This window comes from Eubalaena glacialis, chromosome 8 (assembly GCF_028564815.1).
Source record: "Eubalaena glacialis isolate mEubGla1 chromosome 8, mEubGla1.1.hap2.+ XY, whole genome shotgun sequence".
Classification (NCBI taxonomy): Eukaryota; Metazoa; Chordata; class Mammalia; order Artiodactyla; family Balaenidae; genus Eubalaena; species Eubalaena glacialis.
In genome coordinates this window covers 127,149,983-127,171,549 of record NC_083723.1, presented here as the reverse complement: position 1 = coordinate 127,171,549, position 21,567 = coordinate 127,149,983, and the positions used below count along the sequence as shown (strand labels likewise).

The 21,567-nt window shown below is 48.3% G+C and overlaps 1 pseudogene; it reads right to left on the bottom strand.

Moving 5' to 3' along the window:
• Positions 1-3,902: 3,902 nt before the first annotated feature.
• LOC133096578 (actin-related protein 3-like) lies at positions 3,903-5,174 on the bottom strand (annotated as a pseudogene).
• Positions 5,175-21,567: the final 16,393 nt, after the last annotated feature.

Below are 21,567 nucleotides of genomic sequence, written 5' to 3'. Positions count from 1 at the left end.
TGTGCTTTCCCCTGTAAACGACAGAGGGGTGATGAGAAGCAAAAGAAGTAATTCTGGAAGAGGAAGCACAAAACTCCAGGTCAGTTAACTTGTGAGGGGCTGGTCGGAGGGACCCGGCAGGTGTCCTTGCAGCTGTGACCAGATGTGGACATGGGGAGGAGAGTGGGAGAGGCTGTGTCCCACTGCCCCCCGCCCAGGGCTCCCCACCCAAAGGTCCAACACTTCTCGGACAGGGTTCCAGCACATTCCACGGCCCGGAGGCTGGTCTCACTGAAAAGAAAATACACCCTGACTGACAACCTGAGTTTTGTGTGTACAACTTCTTACAGGGGAAGTCATGACCCTGGCCTGACAGTTCCCGAGCGGGCGCGGAGCGTGGCATCGGATGCCCACGTGGGCCTGCAGGGGGACGTACACCTCCCGGCACAGGGCCTGGGCCCGGGGCTATTAAGGGTCCCTGAGTACCACCCGCTGGCTCGAGCAGGGCAGACGGAGGCAAAGAAAACGGGCGAGAAGAGTCTGGCCTCTTCACTGGCCGCGGTTCTTCGTGTGCACATCTAGAAATGTGCTAGTTACACAGCCAAGTCCTAAAGTGGAAGGATCGTGCTCTCAAATTAAAGAAACTCTTCCACGACTAAGGACCCTCATCAGGCCGGTCAGACACGCTGGATGGAAGGCCACGGGGGCACCTGGCGCCTTTGAAACAAACCGTCAGCAAGATGCGGGCCCTTCGGCCGGCACACCCTGCGGGCGCACCCGAGGAAAAAGGTTGGAGGCTGCTGCACACAGAGGTGGGAGGTCCAGCCCAGGGCCCCCGGGGGTCAGTTCCCAGGAGTAGCTAGCGTCTCCCCAAAGCCAGGGGGCAGGCCGACAGCCCGAGCCGGCGGCCACGGCGAGCCTGGGTCAGGGGCCCGTGACGGCCGCGGCGCCCGCACCCCGGCCTCCCTGCCTCCAGGGCTTGTGGTGGGCGACGGGCCGGTGGCAGCTCTCACCGCTCAGGCCAGGAGGAGTGGCAGGTGGCCCCTCCACACAGCAGCCCCCTGGCTCGGGGACGGTCACGCACCCCCATCCGTTAACGGCCACACGGCGGGCTGCGTGTCCAAGCTAAACGTGGGCTGAGAAGCCGGGCCCCACTCGGGGGACCTTGGGTGACTCCACGTGGGGGCCCACGTCCAGCTCCCGCCCAGGGCATCCTCCCATGGCTGCCGCCTCGCCTCATCTGTGCAATGGGAGCCCAGTCACGCTGTCCCTGCGGCAGCGGGAGGCTGAGGGAGCAGGGGCAGGATGATGGAGCGTCCGGTCCAGAGGAAGAGCCCAAGTCGCTCCCGCGTGCCCGCTGCCTCCGCCACCCCATTGCCGCGCTGCCTCGCCCGCTCCCGTGCCTGCTGGGCCTCACGGGGCAGGACGCGCGGCAGGGGCCCCGGATGGTCCAGCCACAGTGTCTGTCGGGGGGTGGAGACGGGCTGGACGGAGGAACCCGGGCGCTCTCCTTGCTCGGCCCACACCTGCCCTGGGGCAGGTCCTCCGCGCCTGAGCCAGATGCTGGTACAGGACCACCTGGCTGCCAGCCCCCCAGCTTCCAGCACTTCTGGCTCTGCGTGACCCCCACCCAGTTCCCTTCCAGTTCTCAGCTCTCCCATCGCTCGTGTGATAAGGCCCCAGATTAAACTCCCCTGCAGTGATCACTCAGAACAGCTTTCTGATCGGGCTATTATTATTATTATTCTCTCTAAACAGCAGGGCCGCTTGGGGGCTGCAGAGATGAACACGGGTGGGCTCCTACTTTCTAGGAGAGAACGTCCCAAAGTGGGATCCAAGGACCCCCTGCGGCAGCATCACTTGGGGATTCTTACAAAATACTCCCATTCCCCAGTCATACCAGACCCACGAAACCACAGCTCCTGGTGGGACTCCTGTCATCTGCATCTTATGAAGCCCCCCAGGGGATTCTTGGGCAAACCAAATTCTAGGAGTTTGCAATATAACAGGGGAAATAGGCTGTGAGTGCAGACATGGGGGCGGAACTCAGCAAAGGCAGCGGGGTTTATTCCAGGTTCCACGCCAGCTGCCCGTGCGACCTTGGGAAGGTCTGAACCTCGACCCTCTCCGTCCCCATCAGAGCAGCGAGGGGGGCTCAGTGATGGTGAAAATGCCCCGGCTCTGAGGCGTGCGTGGGTCTGTGGTGTCCGCCAGAGAGGAGCGCAGGGGTCAGCCCTCGGCCCCTCGTCCAGGCGGAGGTCTCGGACCATGCACGTGGAGTCTTCCTTACATGGCATCGTGAATGGGGAGGTGGCACCTGCGTGCCGGGGACTGTGGGCTATACAATCGCACTGGAAACAAGTATTTATTCCAGTAACGCCTGCCACTGGCCTACAGTGCGGATAAGACTAGTGTGACACGCTGCAGATAAATGCAGTCACGTGTCACCTGTCGCCCTGGGCCCTGTCCACACACAGGCCCTGTTGCCCCAGGCTGCAGGCAGAGCCCAGCTGCCCCCTGCCCTGGCCTCCCAGCTGGAACCCCCCCATGCAGGATTGACACCCACTCCAGCTCCCGCCAACAGCTGGCTGCAGAGGAAGATCAGAGGGGAACATACAGGAGAAAGAGCCGGGAAGCTGGGTGCAGCCCTGGGGGGAAGCCGGGCGGACTCAGCCTGGCATCACGGTGGGCACCCAGAAGGCCCTCTGGCTAGCCGCTCTCCTCCACTGCTCAGCCAGCTCTGATTGCTTACTTTTTTTTAAAAGAAGTGCTTTAATATTTTAACTAGCTAAAGGTCTTTAAAAGACACATTTGTTGATAGTGGTACATCCACGTAACATAATACCAGGGAATAACCAAAACCTGTCATTTTACGTGAAATCTGAAGGGGGGGATTGCAGGACAATGTACATTGTAGATTTTGTTACTTATGCTAAATAATATTTTGTTTATATATAAATATACAATTAAATGTTATATATGTATATATACATATACATACATGTGTATGTACATGCACGTGTGGTACGTACGTACATGTCTTTGTGAATCCACTAGAAGCTCCAGGCTGGAGAGGTCCTAGCTTTGTGAGATGGGAGCGGAGGAGGGAAAGTTTCCACTTTTATGCCCTGTACTTTTTTTTTTTTTTTGAAGAAAATAGATTTATTAGTTAACTTATAAAGAGATTAAAGAGCTGGAAACAAGTATGAAAAAGAAATTTGTGCCTTTATTAGAATGGTGTTAGGCTTTAAATATACCAATTTGGGTAATGAAACTATTCATTTTTTAATAAGAAATGACACTACAGAACTGCAATACTGGTCAAACAGTCTTGTCTTTACTTTTCCTTTAAAGCGAGAAGCAGAATGCGAGTAATCAGAAAGCACTAGCGGGCATCAGTTAATCCAAGATACTAGCTTCTTAGTTCGAAAGGCACTTGCAAAGAAAACCATTGGGGGGCACAGGGTATGGAAGCACTTCCAATAACTGGAGTCCCATGAGTGTGTGTGCACGCCAAGTCTCATAGGCAACTTTTTGTGTTTATCCTTTACTTGGTCACTTTTTTCCCCACAAATACTAGTTTTTCTTTGACTTTTTTTCCTCATAGTATTAAAAAGTATGAAATATAAACAAGCTCTTGCATTGCACACTTCAGAGTGTACAATTCAAGCATTACAGAGCTATCGACATACTGATAAATCCCATCAAATCTTGGGTAATTCAATAATATACAAAATAACAGGGCACAGAAAGAACTAAAACCCACTTCTTTTTGTTACACATAAGGTTCAAATATTCAATCTAAAGAAAAACACTTAATCATTTTGGCTCTCCTCTACATTCGCATGTCGACATGCTTATTAAAATATTCCTGTATAATTATGTTTCGTCTTATTATTTCAAGTTAGGTTTACAACCTCAAAACCAGCCATCCAGACGAAACAGGTAATCAGAAAGATTATTTCTTCCCCACCTCCCTAACCCCAATAACTATGAAGCCAATTCTACGACATGACTCCAAACACTGGATTGTGATGACAAATGCTAGGTCCAATTTCTTCATTATCCTTTTTGGTGTGGCATACTTGGTAGAACTCAGGTGTGGAAGCCAGCATGGATCCTCCAAACCAAACTGCATATCGCTGCATGTGGTGTGTAATGACTTGTACGTCAATAGGTTTTGACTTCAATCTACCACCACTCAATTCCTCACTTAATTTCAGCCTGGCATCTACAGTTCTTTTCAAATCTCTTTGCAAGTGACATCCGAAGTCCCTGAACATGGCTGAACCTCCAGAGAGGACAATATTCTTGTAGAGAGGACGTCTGACATCAATAGGATAATTCTGAATTACTTCATCTACAGCTTCTGAGATAGGCTAAGTCTGGATTAGCAAACTCTGGATGAAAAGAAATTTCAGGTCCCAAGAATCTCTCATATCCAACATCAATGGAAAATTCTTTCTTTGAGATAGCATTGATTCCAGTATACTGTTTAATCCACTTTGATCCATCTGTATCATACTTAAATTCTTTTACTAAATCTGGGCAGACATAACTATAGCGCTCTTTTACTGCCTTAGCAGTTTCCAAGGATTGCTCTGAAGGAATTCCTACTTCTCGGTCTCTCAGCAATTGCTGAATAAAATAGGTTATATCTCGTCCTGCGATTGGAATGTGCTTAATATAGCTGCCAATCACATACCCTTCAGCCACAGGGATGACATGAGTGACACCGTCTCCACTGTCTATTACCGTACGGGTCAACGTCCGTTCTCCTACTTGTCTGGAGGTCCAGGATGCCGCTAAGGCAAGAACAGCCTGTACAGCAATGTACTAGCCTGGAACACTGAAGGACTCAAACATTATTTCAGCAGTATATTCCCTGTTTTCTGGAGTATTCAGTGGAGGTTCAGTCAAAAGAAGATAATGGTCTTCAGGTTCCGCCCTTAAATATTTAAAGATCACTTGCTCCATAAACCTTTCCATCAAGTCCCAATCTTCAACGATATCACGGCGGATTGGCCGCTTTGTTGCATAGGTAGGCTGTTCTATTGCTTTATCACCAATGGAGAAGTCTAGGTCATCAACACCTTTCATCACCCTCCTTTGAGCTTGATCACCCACTTCTGCTGACTCCTTAATAGCAATACAGGAAGGGATGATAACCTGTGGTTCCCTATTTCCGGCATATCCTAGTTGTGTATACCCCGTGCCACGGTCCACCCCACGGGCCGCCAGCCGTCCCGCCGTCTTCCTCCTCGCCTGCGGCTGCCACGGCTGCCGGTTGGGGCCAGGGATGGGCGGCGAGAGGTAGAAGCTACCTGACCAGCCTCGGCCGGGCCGCCCTCTCCATCAGGGGGGAGCCGGGAAGCCAAAGCAGCAGCGAGAGAGCAGCAGACTCGGTCAGTGGCTACCGCGTCCTCAAGCCTGGTGGGCAGTCCCCGCCCTGCCCCCCCGCGGCCTCCTCCCCCTCTCTCTCCCCCCTCCTCACTCCTGTCCCCGCTCTACAACTTCTTCCCCTCCCGCCGCCTTTCCCCGGGAAGCCAAGGTGGCCTTCAGTGGCGACACCCCGGCCACGCCAGCTATCCCCCGTACTTCTGCAGGGGCCTTGGTTCTTTACTATGAGAATGTATTTCTTTGGTATTTTTGTCATCAATGAAACGAATTTTGTGCCCCCCACATTACATCGATATTATTTCATAGACATTATCTGAAAAAGAAAACCCCATGAGCGGCTGGTATAAGAGGAGCCTGAAAAGCTCACAGACTTGGAGTGGAAATTGGGAAGACCTGTGTGTAGAAAACGTCCATGGCTTTCCCCCCGGCAATCCCATCCCTCAGCTGATATCCTAGAAAAATTATCAACGTGCACAAAAGTTGTTGGCAGAAATGTTCTTCCCAGCATTGTCTGGGAATCTACATTTTCCTTTAGAGAAGGATGGACCCACAAAGGTTGGTGTCCTCGCCCCAGGGATTCCACTCCAGCAGGAACCAAAAGAGGAAGAACTAGAACTTCCTGACCCAAAATGGGCACCTATCAAAACCACAGTGCTGAGGGGAGGAAGCAGGGAGAAGAGATCTGGGCAGGAACAGAATGATACCACTTACATAAAGGTTTTTTAAAAACATGCAAAACACTACTGCCCATTATTTATAAATACGTTTGTACATAGTAAAATTATAAAGGCAGCCATAGGAAAGACAAACACAAATTCAGAATTTGTTCTCCGCTCAGAAAGGGATACCTTGGTACTTCCATTGTATCTGCAAAATTCACCTTCTTTGGCTGGGGAGGATACCCTTTCTATCTTAGCTGTATTGTCATGTCTGAAGTATTCTCTTCTTTTAAAAGTCCTTTCAAGAAACAGGACTTATTTCAGTGATCACTTTGCAACATATATAAATGTCGAGTCATTACGCTGTACACCTGAAATTAATGTAATGCTGCATGTATGTCAGTTATACTTTAATTTTTAAAAAAAAGGAATACCATTGACGAAGTCATCTGGGGAGGGACCCAGGGCTAGTGTGCGCTGATGATGAAAGGTTTGGGTACAGACAGAGGTGACGGCCACACAATATTGTGATGTTTCAATGCCGCTGAGTTGTGCACTGCAAATGGTGAAGGTGATGAATACTGTGTGTGGACATTTTTCCATCATAAACAAAGGAGAAGCAGCTGTGCACTTAAGGATGCAAAGTCAGACGCACTCCCCGGTCTTAAGATTCAAAAAACAAAGTCCTAAAGCCCCACGCTCTTCTGGAAGCTGAGACGGAGCATGGAAGCCTCTGCCTGCAGTGACGACCGGTAGACACAGGACATCGAAGGCGTCCGCCCTGCCCGGCCCTGCGGTGTCTGCTCTCTGAGGACACACATCTGGTCACATCCAGAAACACACTGCCCATCACCAGCCCTGGGAAGGACTCCAAGCAGTGGTGAGCCCTCCCCATGTGGTCCTGGGTGGAGGTGACACTGGCCGGCTGTGCCATCAATGTCCCCGGCGTGTGCCTCCCTCCCCACCCAGAAAAAGAAGCCTCTGGAACAGTCAGGCCACAAAGGAAGAAGGAGGCGGCTGGTGTGTGGGGTGGAGGGGCTCCTCCCTGAGCTGGAACCAGGAGCCAGGCTGGGAATCAGACGGGCAGAGCGGTAAAGAGGCAGGTCGCACAGGGAGTTCCCACACAGTGGCCAGAGAGCTGCCACCTAAGGGGCCGCCCCAGCAGACCGTCCTTGTGGAGCCCAGATGCCGGCACAGCCCCATCAGGGCCCGGCTGCACGCGTGCTCCAGCTGTCCATTACCAAGCCCTAACTTTAAGTAACCATGGGAATACTAATGCGCTAACCCTCAAGAGAACTCAGCAAGGTAGGTGTTAACACTTCCCCACTTTACAGATGAGGAAACCAAGGTCCCCCTCTAGTTTGTGGGGCTCGGGGATGTGAACCCTGACAGCTGCGTTGCAGAGCCCACACCTTTGACCACGGCCAATGCTGGCTGTCCATAAAAATGTATGGAAACGTATGGAGCAAATTGTGGGCCGAGGCACCGTTTCTCCCAAGTTCCCCATTTCTACAAAGATCAGCCTGAGAGAGGGACACACATCAGTTCTCTTTTCCCGTCACTTCCATTCTAACATGTATGTAATTCACGGGCAGTTAGCATGCAGCCTCCCAGCGAGGCCACAGGAGAAGCCCTTAGATGCTGGAGGAGGGAGGGGGAGGGAGGGTTCAAAGGCAAGGAGGACCGCCCGGCGCCTGGGAACCATCCAGGCGCTCAGGAGACAGAGGGTGTTCGTGGGAGGACGACGAAGGGCCTGATGGCCGCAGAGGGTCAGAGGGAAGGGGCAGCAGGTGACAGGCATCCCGGGACAATGGAAAGGATCGCAGCCCTGCCCTGAAGGAGGCACTTGGTAGATACTTGTTGAACAAAAGACAGTGTTTAGGCTTATGTTTGGAAGCTTATATCCAAGATCTGAGCCCTCTTGGTATGAAAAGAGCACTAAACTAGCAACCAGAAAACTCAGTCCCTCGTGACGGTGGGACAAACACCAGTCCGGTCTCCGGGCCCCTCTGCGTCCGGGGTGCGGTCGAGTGTGAGGCTCATGAGGGCCCCTTTGACCCTGATGCTCGGCCTTCCTGTGAGTCACTCCAGCCCCAGTGGTTTGTCAGCGGGGCTCCCGGGGAAGCCAGAGAACAATCAGAGGCGAAGGGGAGAGACCAGGGCCCGCGGGTTCCGGGCCTGGAGGAGGAGGCCCTGTGACACCCAGCAAAGGGTGACTCAGGCAGTATTTTTCCAGTGTGGTGGCCGGAAATGTCCCCAGCCACGCAGCACCTGTATCAATCGGCGTTTGCACGGTGTGGCAGGGTTCAGATCTTGCCCCTTGTCATGAAAACAAGTAAAATTCCAGGTCAAGTCCAGTCCTGCCTGCAGAGAAGAATCAGGGCTCGCTGGTTCATTTGGTTTGAGTCACCACCGGCACCCTCCAAGAGGTCGTGATTCATGGGCATGTTATTTAGGGAAAGAGTCGCAAAGCCATCAAAACGCGCCTTCCTCTGGTCCGCCTCCAGCTCCTGCCTGGCCGTCGCTGGAGCCTTTGTTTCACGGTAATGACACAGCCAAACCTCGGTTATTTGGATGGGACAAATGGGGGTCTCCAATAACCAGAATACTGCCGCATTCATTCTGTAGGGCTAAGAGGTAACTCAGCACCAGTTCCAGGTACCTGGGGCTCCTCACAGAGTGGGTTCCAGCTCTGAGCTCTGGCAGGACAGCAAAATGGTTTTCTCAGCATCCCCTGCAAGGCCTGGTCAGATCCTCGGGGCCCCTAAGTCAGGACGGACAGGCTCGGCAGCAAACGCCCCGTCCTTAACCCTGAACAAACCCACGCTCCTCCTCCTGCCCTACGACAAAGGCTTTATTATTATTGTCTTTCCTTATAACCAGGAGAGTTCAAACTCTTCCTGATCCTTCCGAAGTCAGACTGCCACCAACTTCCAGAAGAAATGACATTTGAATGAATGTATTTGGGGGAAAACCCAAAAGAAAGAATCCTGAAGAGCCGCTTTTGTCTGCTTATGGGACCGGATGAATAGAAAATCTTTCTAACTATGTGGCTATCAAACCAAATAAAAGTGAAATAGTCACCGTAAGAGATCTTCCATTTTATTCTGAGAAGCTTTTTTTTTTGAACTCATCATTTTAAACCCAAATGGGACAGAACCTGGTTCCATTCATTAAATACTATGACAACTTGTACTTACAGCTAAATATTAGCACCTAGAATCTAACACACTGAGGTAATGTCTTTTTATATCAAAAGTTCAGTTCCTTCTTAGAAATAAAGAAGCAAATGAATAGACTCAACATACAAATATAAAATGTCTATAAAATAAAACATCAAAAAATTAAATGTCTTGAAAAAATGCTTGCAACACATGTAATAAAGGAAGGTGAATACTCACTAAAAGGAAATCTATGGAAATAACAACTAAGATGACAGAAAATTAGGACAGGAAAGAGAATTGACCAAAAAAAAAAAAAAAAGAAATACAAGTGGCTAATAAAAGTTAGCTTTCTTAGTTTAAAAGAAATGCCATTAAGACAGCAAGGCAGTGTTTGCCTGACTGAGCCAAGGCCTGTGCCCACAGCACTACGGGTGCCCAGGAACAAAGTTCCTGTAAACTTTCTGCAAAATAATTTCATGACATTCGCCAAAGACCTTTGAAAACATTTATGTACTTTGGTCCAACAGTTCCACTTCTAGAAATCTATCCCAAGGGATCAACTAAAAAAATGCTAATAAAAACATAATATTCTGTTGACAAAGATGGGTATCAAATACTTGTTTGTAAATAGAGAAAAATTTAAACCAGAGAAGCAAATCCAAGTCATAGAATATTATTCAGCCATTACAAAATTCTGTTGACAAGGCTCTCTTAATGACCTATATGGGAAAAGAATCTAAAAAAGGGTGGATATATGTGTATGTATCGCTGATTCACTTTGCTGTACACCTGAAACTAACACAACATTATAAATCAACTATACTCCAATAAAAATTTTTAAAAAAAGAATCTCTAAGAGTATAGGAAATTCATAGGATAACACCTGAAGTAAAAAAAGGAAGAATACTATGTTTTAATAAGCTATACACATAGCCACTTTAAAATATATCTGAGGGGAAAACCAGAAAGAAACATGGATGATCAGAGCGGTTGTTACTGTGTCTTTGATTCTATTCCTTTCTCTCATTTTTAAAATTTTATTATGTTTCAAAATATTCTATTATCCACACACAGTATTTTTTACAATAATCAACATTCTTTTTGAAAGCTCTGCTATTAGGCATTAACCCTCAGTCTCCTAGGCGCTGGTGTTGGGTAGCATCCCGAGAGCTGTGAGGAGTGGGTGGTCCTCCAGGCTTGGCATCAGGGACACCCCAGAGACACAGGAAGACCCCCAGTCCAGCTCTGCCCTCCATGCCCAGCTGCATCTGCCCACCTCCGGCCCCCTCGCCCTCTGGAAGCACGGGAGGCACTAATGCGTTTGCGCCTCTCCCTCTACCGGACTCTGTGACCCTGGGTGCAGGTGTGACCTGTGGCTGAGCATCCAGCCCCTTGCGTGGTCCCTGGAACGCAGCAAACACTCAGTCAGGTGCTGAATGGACACACCACATGTCGCAGACACGAGATGATTTCCCGTTGACTGAACGTGAGCGAGAACCGTGAGGACGAGAAGGGAGCTGGCAGGGGACCGTGGCTCTCAGGACTTGCTCCCACACGCCCAGGGACTGGACAACACTTCCAGCAGCAACCTCGTGGGTAGGGGGGACACCTCCCTCTTTATCCCACACGCCGGCTTCTGGGGCGGTGACCTCCCCCTCATCCCACCGCTGGACCTGCTTCATTCCAGTAAGGAAGTGAGAAACAGAGTAATCTCCCAAAGTGTCTGGGTTCCCACCTCCCTGGGGTGATGAAACCTCTGGCGTCCCCTCCTGCCCGGCCCTCAGGCTGCTCCACAGGCTGGTTTAAAAAGATGCTCTTAGGGCAGGAGCGAGGTCCTGGGACCACGGCAGGCGGATGCTCCAGCCCCCTGACCCAGACACCCACCACTGCCTTACATGACAAGTTCTTCACAGAGGGCCCATTCCCCCCACCATGAAAAGAAATTTAGACACACGGTCTGATAATAATATTTTAAATCGAGTCTATTCTAGTAAAACCAAGACCAGGATTATTAAATTTGTAACACCCATAAAATTTAGAAAGCAAGAAATAAAAAAGCAAGTTCATTTCCTTGGTTGTTAGATCGAGGAAAGATACAAGCGACAGGCAGTTTTTTTTCTGTAAATAGTTAAATTCACAAAAATCTTGTCACCTTCCTCAGAAATAAGGTAAGACTAGATTATTTTCACCTTGTTGCCATCCCAGAAGGTGCATTTTTCTCAGCAGTGTCAAGTACGACCCTATATACTGCAGCCTGGTGTTTTGGTGGCTAACGGGCAGCCAAGTGAAGGTTTTTGTTTAAGAGGAAGTAACTCAGATCACGTCTTAAATCAGAGTATGTAGCTCCACTGATTTTTTTCACTGTCATAAAATGGACTAGCATTGTTGTCACATAATAAACAACGGTTCAGGGGCCTGACACTAAGCTCACTTTTACATCACCATCTAATTCCTTATCCCGGGTGATAGTCAAACAATGCCCGGTCCCCACCCCCCGCTGGATCCCACACAACCTTTGTTTAAATACCATCCGGGTCCAAAGCCAAAAGTCAGGAAATGCCAAGTCGGGCGGATTCTGGGTAAGTCAGAGCCTCTAAAAAGAAAATCAAAGACAGCACAATGCAGAGTGAAAGTGACATCCACTCTACCTGTGAATTTCCTGAATTTCCTCAGTTTGAGTGAGTTACCAAAAATATCACTGGCAAGTACTGTTGAGCGCTGAAAAAAGCTGGCTTGTGAAAGATGAGGGAAAGTCCGTATTTTCTCCCTTTGATAATCCCTGAATACTTCTTAGGATTCTTAGGAAAATAGTTTTGCAGATGCTCTGAGGAACGTGATCTGATTACTTCCGGGCTTTAAGAACGATTTCCGGGTGACTTTATGTAAATAAAAGCAGGTAATGCTGCTCTGGTAAAGGAAGAACAACCCCAAATAGCAGATGTGATCTTATTCATCCCACTTGAACTAGCTGCTTCTATGAGAAGGCAAGAAAAACAAACAAACAAAAAAATAGACACTCTCCTGCCCTCCAGAATTTGCCCGTAACTAGAACCCAGAATATTTTTAGGAAGAAGCTAGTCCTATGATACCTGCATATTCATGAAACACCTACTGTGTGCCCTGAATTGTGCCAGGTGCTGGATGCCACAATGAACTCCCACGGCCCCTGCCCTCCCAGGGCCCACCCACAGGAAGGAGAAAGAGAGGGCTATAGGCATGGCTCAGCCTCAGGGGCACAGCCTGCAGGGAGCATGGGAGGGCTCCATCGTACGCTTCCTCAAGGTCGTAAAAGTACAACCAATTTCATAACAAAACAGTGACATTACTGCCCTCCAAAATGTCAGCTCTGTGACGGAAGGGATGTTCATTTTCTACCACTGCATCTCAGAATTTAGGGGGGCATCTGGCATACAGCGGGTTCTTAGCAAATATATGTTGAGTAAATAAATACGGTGTCTTGCAAATTATCAGGCTACCTAGGGAATATTTTGAACTATGGGTTTATGCTTATAAAAGGAAAATACCTAAAACACTTCTGGGCTCAAAATAAAAGGGAGGTGGGGAGACAGCCAAAAAGGATCACTGTATCCTGAGTGTATCATAACCATTCCGGCATTTCAGTTAGGATGAAGACGCTACACGGACACTAATTCTACCATCACGGTGGAAGATTTCTGTGACCCTTTTTCCATTTTTCCTTATGGAAGAACCCATGCTAGTAACAGATTTAACCATTTAAGTATTTTAATTCTGTGCTAACCCATAAAAGAAATTGCTCCAGGTCCCCTGCCCATCACCATTTAATAAATCAACAGGTCCATTTCAGTGGCCTGATGTAATGGCCTTTATGAACACTGGCAGAGTCGTGACCACTTAACCAGTGTCATTAAGCAATACCTTGCTCTTATTATTAAGGAGATTGGTGAACATTTATTTTTTCCAATGCAACTGACAAAGAAAATATAATATGCATCTTACAGAATATTTGTATCAAAAAAAAAACCTCTTCCTGTCATTTTTCGTTGCTGCATTATATTTGTCTTCTGGAAAGATAATGAAATATTCCTTTACATGGATTTGAGACTATTTAGTGATTCAGTCCCCAGAACAAGGTGCTACCATCGAATGACAGAACTCCTCTAGAAATCGGAGCTGGGGCTGATCTTAGCCAAGCTTCTCCTTTGTGGATGAGAAAAGCAAGACCCAAATAATGGAAGGGGCTTGCCCCGTCTACCCAAAGCCCAGAGACGAGCCCAGTTGGATGGCTGTCTCCATCAGAACATTGCAAGGCAGCTCCACCTGGAGCGTGAAGAGGGATCGGACCCCAGCTCTGCCAGGTCAAAGGAACCCAGTCGATGACTTTTCCTGAAGCTGGAGTTTCCAGATCAAGAGCTATGCACGTTTTTAAATAATTTTAAATAAATTCAAATTTACACATATTTTTAAATCAAAATCTTAAACCCTGTTGGGCTTTGCTTCAGGCCGGGAGGCTGAGAAAGCCCCGCTGTCTTCACCACCCTTCCTGACACAATCCGCTGAGAGGTGGGTCTTGTGCATCACAGGTTGCGTAACGTCAGCACGCTCGTGAGCCTGTCTTCTTGTGACTCTGGGGGCTGTGGAATGACCCTGAGCAGGACTTGGTGTGTGGGACAGGCCTCCGCAGAGGTTTCTGAGTGAATCTCTAGGCCTGTTCCCAGCCGTGCGTCCGTGGGTTTGTCAAGGAGGCTTCTGCTGACACTGAGACCTTACTCCTCCTGCGAGATCAGCTGGCCCAGTAATTACTACTTTTCAAGGTGCTTAGACTTTACTATTGTCAACTCATTATGCTGCCAACAACCCCGTGGGACAGGTTCTATTGTCACCACATTAGTGGATGTTACCGGGCAGAGCCAGGCCACAGAGCCAGGCCCCAAAGCCTGCCGGGGATCAAAGGACCCCATCACCCTGCTCACCCGGGACCCATGCCCCGTGACGGGAGAGCGGGAATGGCCTCTCCCCAGTACGCTGTCCTCAGAGCCCAGGGGATGCACCGAGCATCCTTTTGGATGTGTCATCCACAAATTAAAGCTACCTGTTCTTGAAGATTCTTACAAATGTACAACCACTTTGGAGGGATATGTGTATTGCTTCCCATAAAGTAAGTCTTTTTATTTATCCTAAGTCCCCTTCCTCTCAAATGTCTTCTCTTTTGAGAACTCCAAGATCTGGGTAAACACACTCGCATCCTCACCTCCTACATTCTTCAGGTATCAGAGGTTTTAGCCTTGATCACCTGCTGTCTCCGACCAAGCCCTCCTCCACTGCAGCCCTTCCCGGAGTGAGGGGGCCAGGCTGAGGCTTTCTGCCTGATGAGCCACGCTGGTCCTTCGTGGTTTGTGTTCTAGTGTCGTTTCACAAATCCCTCTCTACCAGGTACCATAAAGGGGATGCAGGTGGGTTTTTTTTCAAGTTTTGTGGTTTTGCTTTTCACAATGAGAACTTAAATGCCCTGGAAGTTTTTATATTCAAAGTGGAGTAGGTGTCTAATTGTATTTATATGGGATGCAAACTGTCCCTGCTCAATTAGTTGGCTATTCCATCTTCTTCTCCATTCCCTTAGTAATATTTAATGGTTACTATTTCATGTAAGCATTTATTCTTTAAATAGATGTTATTGGATGCCTCTTGTGTGCCAGGCGCTGTTCTAAATATTGGCCATACAGCAGTGAATGAGACAAACAGACAGACAAACAAGCAGCCTTGTTCTCACAGAGTGCAGACTATAGGGGACCTGGAGCATTTTCCAGGCAGAGAAAGGAGCTAGTACAAAGCCGAGATGCAAAAGAAGCTCACCGTTTGTATTTGAGACAAACTCAAGAAGACAGTGTGTCTCGGCAAAGTCAATAAGGTGGGAAGATGGTAGATGGCAAGGTGACAAAGGCAGGGCCTCTAGACAAAGGTTAAAAAGTTGGGATATTTTATAAGTGAAGGAAAACCACCAAGGGTGGAAGCAGGGATGCCAATAAGGAAGCTGTTAGCACAGTTGAGACAACAGATGATGGTGTGGCTTACATGCATGTAGCGTAGCAGGGAGGAGTGGTTGGATTCTAGATCCATTTGGAAGGTCAAGGTGACAAATTTGTGTGTAGATGGGAGGAAAGAAGGGTTTTTTATTGGAACAACTATGTAAATGGTGATGGTATTTTATTGAAATGGAAATCCTGCAGGGGAAGCACATCTGAAGACAGGAAAAGAGAATGAGGACAAGAGTTCTGTTTCTAAAATATTAAATTTGAAGTTATTCTTGGACATGGAGATGTCTGGTGGGCAGTTGGGTATATGAGCTCAGGAAGGAAGTTAGGTCTGTTCACATAAATGTGGTGTCATTAGCATATAGGTGGTTATTAAAGTTGTAGGATTTGACGAGGTCTCCAAGCACACGAGTGTACTTAGAAAAGAGAAGAAAGCATGAGAAAGAGCACTGGCCTCATGAATAGACTACAGTGGGCAAGTTGTTGATACATTTCTGGTCTTAATTCCATTTTACCTATCTAGTGTTTATCCATGTGCCAAAAAACCACATTGTTTTAATTACTATAATTTTATCACTATACTTGATTTCTTAGGGTTTGCCCACCTGTGATGTTTGTATGCTGATAAGAAAATCTAATCAAAAGAGAGAATTTGATAATGAAGCAGAAAAGGAAATCACTGTGGGAATAAAATCCATGGCTAGATGAGAAGGGAAGTGATCTACTGCCTTTGCCGTGTAAGGATTGACTTTAGATAGAGGAGGTGTTTATCCTTTCTAACAGACGAAAAGGAAGAATATTTGAATACAGATTTCTGTTATACTCCATTGATCTATTTTGATAAAAGTTACCTTAATTTACAAATTAATTCAAAAGAAATTAACATAATTAGTACATTGTGTCTGCTCATCCATGAACAAAGTATACCTCTAATTTATTTTTCTTATCTTGTTGCATTGGCTAGGAGAGCCAATGCCTTTTACTAAATATTACTGGGGATATTTTATGGGAATATGCTCAGTAATTATGTTTGCTATAGCTTTCAGGTTAAGGAAGCTCCTTCTATTCTTGGTTTGCTGAAAATTTTCTATTATGAGTTATTATTGAATTGTAATAAATGCTTTTCTTCATTTAATGATATGGTCATATTTTCCCCCTTACTCTGTAATTATGTCACATGAATAGACTTTCTGATGCTGAACCATGCTTGTCTTCCAAAAATAAATTCTACTTTTTATTGCAGTGTTATTATTTTATATAAAGCTTTAGCCTTATTTTATTAATATTTTATACTGGATTTTTGCATCTATGTTCATGAGGGAGGTTGAAATTTTGGTTTGCAGATTCATTCAACCTACATGTAGGCTCTCAGCCTTGCTTTAATTTTTAGGATTCCCATAAATCCTGGTTTGCAGCTTGGAGAAGAAAGACCTGGGAAGAAGAAATGAAACTGTTAAGTGAGAACAGACTGTTGTAGAAAACTGCCCAGTGGTTGTGCCTCAGTCTTGACTCTACATGTCACACCCTTGCTCACCAGAGTTGTCCTTCATGCCTGTTTGTCCCCAGCGCTCTGGTCCCTGGTGCTGGCATGGACCTCCTGCCATTGAATTCTCAGCCCTGGCTCCTGGGGGACAGTCCTGTCCTGCTGTGACACAACATTTTATGTCACAAAAACTTTGCTTCTGAGAAGTTTTTCATGTCCTCTAAGACGTTTTAGAGGAGAGGAGCTCTACATGATTCTCTTCAGGGTATTTTTGCTCCAGGCTGGTTTCAATCAATATTTTTCCAAGTTTTATAACCATTTATCTAGGAAACTCGAAATAACCACAATAGATTTCCCACCCACTTCCCTACCCTTGAACTTCTTTTCCTTGGGGTTATCCTGCCTTTCAACTACTGATTTGTCATCTCTCAGTTTTGACTTAATCTCTGATAACTATGTGATGAGCATTCAAAGCCAGCCCCCCATTGTCCCTGGTCTTAAAATATCCCTGCCTTTATGCCTTCTTAGGATTCACTCTAAATAAAATTTCAAAAATGAAGACAAATGGAAATCCAGCAGGTACAATCTGACTCCGTGTGGGAGCAAACACAGCCTACACCAGATTCGTCCACTTACAGTATTTTCTTGACAGCTCAAAAACTCAGGCCTTAGAAGACTGTGCAATTAGCTGCATATGGACCCATTTTCAGATCTTTTTCTGCTCCTGCGCCTGGGCCAGCAGCTTTTTCAGCCAATCAGCTCATCATCTAATGACATGTTCCTCACACAGCAGCCTGCGGGGATGGGGGGGATGGAATGAACATCTATTGTACACCGGGAACTATACTCAGGACATAACAGTTATGGCCCTTTTGTTAACCTCATTGAATAAATAAGGAAAAAGAGTCTTTGAGGAGTAGTCATCCAGCTAGTAAGTGGTGGACCTGGGATTTGAACCCGGGTCTGTAGGACATAAAGGCTGGGCTCTCTCAATAGAATGTATGTCATGGTTTTTGCCCTGAGTGAGGACATCCACCTTGCTGGGCAACAAGCCAACACTTAAAAGGACTACAAAGCAATGCCCTGCAGTGGGTCGGCTGGGAAGTCCACACTCAAAGGCTACTCCCCATCTGTGCACCTTCAGCAAATCTCCCATCTTCTCCAGGCTTCAGTCTCCCAGAATCTAGTTCTGCCGCTCCAGAAGGAGCGGCCAGGACCAAAGTGTAGAAATTACAGGGTGCTGCATTGTGTTTTTCAAAGTGGAAGTAGCCAGCAGCCCCCTGGGCAGGCTGGAGGTGGTGATGCCCAAGCAGACCTGGAATGACCACAAGTGGCAGAGGGGCAAGCTAAGCTTCCCAAAGCCAGGGCCACAGCACCCGGCTGCCATGAGAGGGTGGAGAGCTAACATTTACAACTCACTGTGGGCGGCGTTTCAGGACCTCGGCCAGGCAGGGAGACTTTGGGACCAGGGGGCTTTGGGCGCTTCACTGACCTGGCCCCACAGAGCCCCATCTGTGAGATTGTCCCCCGGAGCTATGGGTCCCTCACCCCAAGCCCAGCTGCCTCGTCCCTCCTGTAACCCCCTTTTCCTCCTCCGTACTTTAGTCTCAGAGTGGGTGTCTGGCAGCCTCTCATCTATTATTTGTCCTAGTCCTTCAGCCCTCATACTGCACCCTTAGACATAAATATTACCCCATCTTACTGATGAGAAAATAGAGGACCAGAGCATTAGATGGCTGAGTGGCAGCCTAATGGTCAAGGGCAGGAACATCAGGAATGAATCCCAGCTCCACAGCTCCCAGGTGGGGAGCCTGGGAAAGTTAGATAACCTCTGAGTCCTTCATCCTCACCTATAACATGAGAATAATGATAACAGTACCTTACTTCCTAGGTTGCTGTGAGGATTCAATGAATGAATACATGTTAAGTGTTTAGGACAGTGGCTGGCACAGGTGACACTGCACAAGTGATACTGCTGATCGTAACAGTGATGATGGTGACAGTATACAAGTGGTGATGAAGGTGATGATGGTGATGATGGTGATGATGATGGTGATGATGGTTATGATGATGGTGATGATGGTGATGATGACGGTGATGATGACGGTGATGATGATGGTGATGATGATGGTGGTGATGGTGAGCATCACACAAGCAACCCTCATGAGCATCCTCACCAGCATTTGCCCAGGTCACAGTAGAATCAGAAGATTTAACTCACCCCTCTGGCTCCTTGTCCAAAACTCTTTCCATTACATCATAGGAAGAGCATCAGGGCAGTCTGATAAAAGGAAACTGCTTCTTAGTTTGTTGCCTTTTTTAATAGGCTGAAAATATTAAAGGTGATTATTCTAAAGCCTTAGACAGATTCCATAACCGGCCATTCACTTGGTTTCATGTCCTGAAATAGACACCGGATTTCATAGCCTTGTCCCCAACCAATTGATCTGAAAGGGCAAAGCAAGCAGTCCCTAAATCCAAATGATCTTGAAATCCACAGAAAGAAAAAGTCCTCTTCATGGAAATCTTGCTTCTTTTTTCTCTCTTCCCTTAACAAGTCACTGCCATGGTGTCAGGAAGGTCAAACGGGCGCTTTGCTGGAGGACTTCCCAGTGCCTGAAGTGCCTGAGGAAGGACAAAGCCTTGTACCACCCCCGAGGAGGAGCCGCTCAAATACAAACTCCAGAACCCCCCACGCACACACACACACACACACACACGTGCACACACACGCACATTCTTCTTGAATATTCTGTACCTGAGGCCCCAGGCCCCCCAGGAGCAGCTTGGGAATGGGGAGCACACAGTGCAGACAGGAGGGGCCCCTCAGGCAGAAGGCACAGAAAGGGGGTCCAGGAACCCCACTCAACCCTGATGCCTTCACAGACTGACCGAGCGCTCGCCCTGCTAATAAAAGGCCCAGGCTTTGCAAAGCCTGCAGGCAGATGGACCAAGCTGAATTTCCCTTCCAGCGCACGTTTTCATTAGAGCAGAATTTAAGAAACTGCTCCAGACAAAGGCAGCTGACAGCATAACCCTCCTTCCTTCTCTCCCTCCTTGATGCTCTTTGGGGTGAGGCCAGCTACCCGTGCTCAGCCAGTGGCCGCTGGAGCCCAGGGCAGGTGAGTCTCCCGCACGGCTGGCCCCCGGCAGAGCTGTGTGGGAGAGGCGCGCGCAGATGCCCCACCCGGCTGGCACGGGACACATGGCCATCCTCCAAGCTGACAGACGGGTCAGACTAACAAGACCTGTCTGCACGGTGTCCAGGCTGCCACGTGTCCAGCAGATTCTCCCAGGGACCAACAAGTTGCTGGGTCAGAATGTGGAAGGAGGGGCAGAGCGAGTGGCCTGTGAGAGAGGAAAACCCGGCCGTGGCGGCAGGCGACCTGCACCCGCCGGTAGCTTCAGCCACAGTTGGGGCGTGACGCTTAGTGGTTCACGGCCTCAGTTTGCTCATATGCAAAATGGGGCTGTTATCAGTTCCTGCAGCCCAGGGTTTTTATAAAGATTAAATGGAATAAGGTGTGTACGTGTGCCACACGGCAGTCGGCAAAGGGAAGATGCCCCCTCTATGCCAGCTACCGTGCGTATTTCAATAATGATCAGCCTCAAACCTGTCCACCTTCCCATCTCATGGCTTCTGGTCTAGGAATGGATGCATAGTACGGACGGAGGAATTTTGTTTTTTCCTTCCAGAGATGAACATAGTTACGTTCTAACAGAAGGACGGCAAGAAATCAGGTGTGAGCTGGAGTGATGCCAGGCGTGGGGATCCGTGCAGAGGCAGGTGGAGGGGAGCAGGGAGTGGCAGGCAGTCAGGGCATCCAGAGCTCTGAGGGCAGCCGGCCCGTGGAGGCCAGTCTCGCTTAGCCGCTCTCAGCAGGGGAGCAGGCCAATAGCTTCCTCCTCTGTGGGGAGCAAAGGAGCTAGGCTGCATGAAGGGCTGAGAAGCATGCGGAGGCGACGGAGCATCCCTCAGAAGGTCGGGGGGTGGGGTAGGAGCACGCGTGCCCCACATACCTGTTCTTCCCGTTACTCAAAAACGCTTTGCACATCTGTTTTGAACTAAATCTTCCCTGTGATTAGGGTGGCCATATAAAATCCAGGATGCTGAGTAATTTCAATGAAACAAATACTTGGGGGTATAAGTATGTCCCATGCAATATTGGGGACATACTTATACTTTAAAAAAATCATTGTGTGTCTGAAACTTGAATTTAACTGAGCATCCAGTATTTTTATTTGCCAAAAATAGCAATTTTACCTGTGGTGGAAATTGACTCATATGGTCAGCGATGGAAATGTACCACACAAAGCAGGGCCCGGAGGAAACCAGCACTCAGCAAAGGGACTTTCAGAGATTGTGGAGATTGTGACCAAGATTTGTTCCGATCCTCAAAAGTTGGAAAGCGTGACATAGACACCATGCTTCCTGGGTGTGAAACCCAGACGTCTGCTGACTCAGTACACAGGGATGGAAACTCGGGAAATCATCGTAAACACATGCAGAGATTTATTTTTTTTGGCTGCGTTGGGTCTTCGTTGCTACGTGTGGGCTTTCTCTAGTTGTGGCGAGCAGGGGCTACTCTTCGTTGCGGTGCGTGGGCTTCTCATTGCGGTGGCTTCTCTTGTTGCAGAGCACGGGCTCTAGGCATGCGGGCTCAGTAGTTGTGGCTCGCGGGCTCTAGAGCGCAGGCTCAGTAGTTGTGGCGCACGGGCTTAGTTGCTCTGCGACATGTGGGATCTTCCCGGACCAGGGCTCGAACCCGTGTCCCATGCATTGGAAGGCGGATTCTTAACCACTGTGCTGCCGGGGAAGTCCACGTGCAGAGGTTTTGCAAAAGGTTGGTCCTAGAAATATTTTCATAATG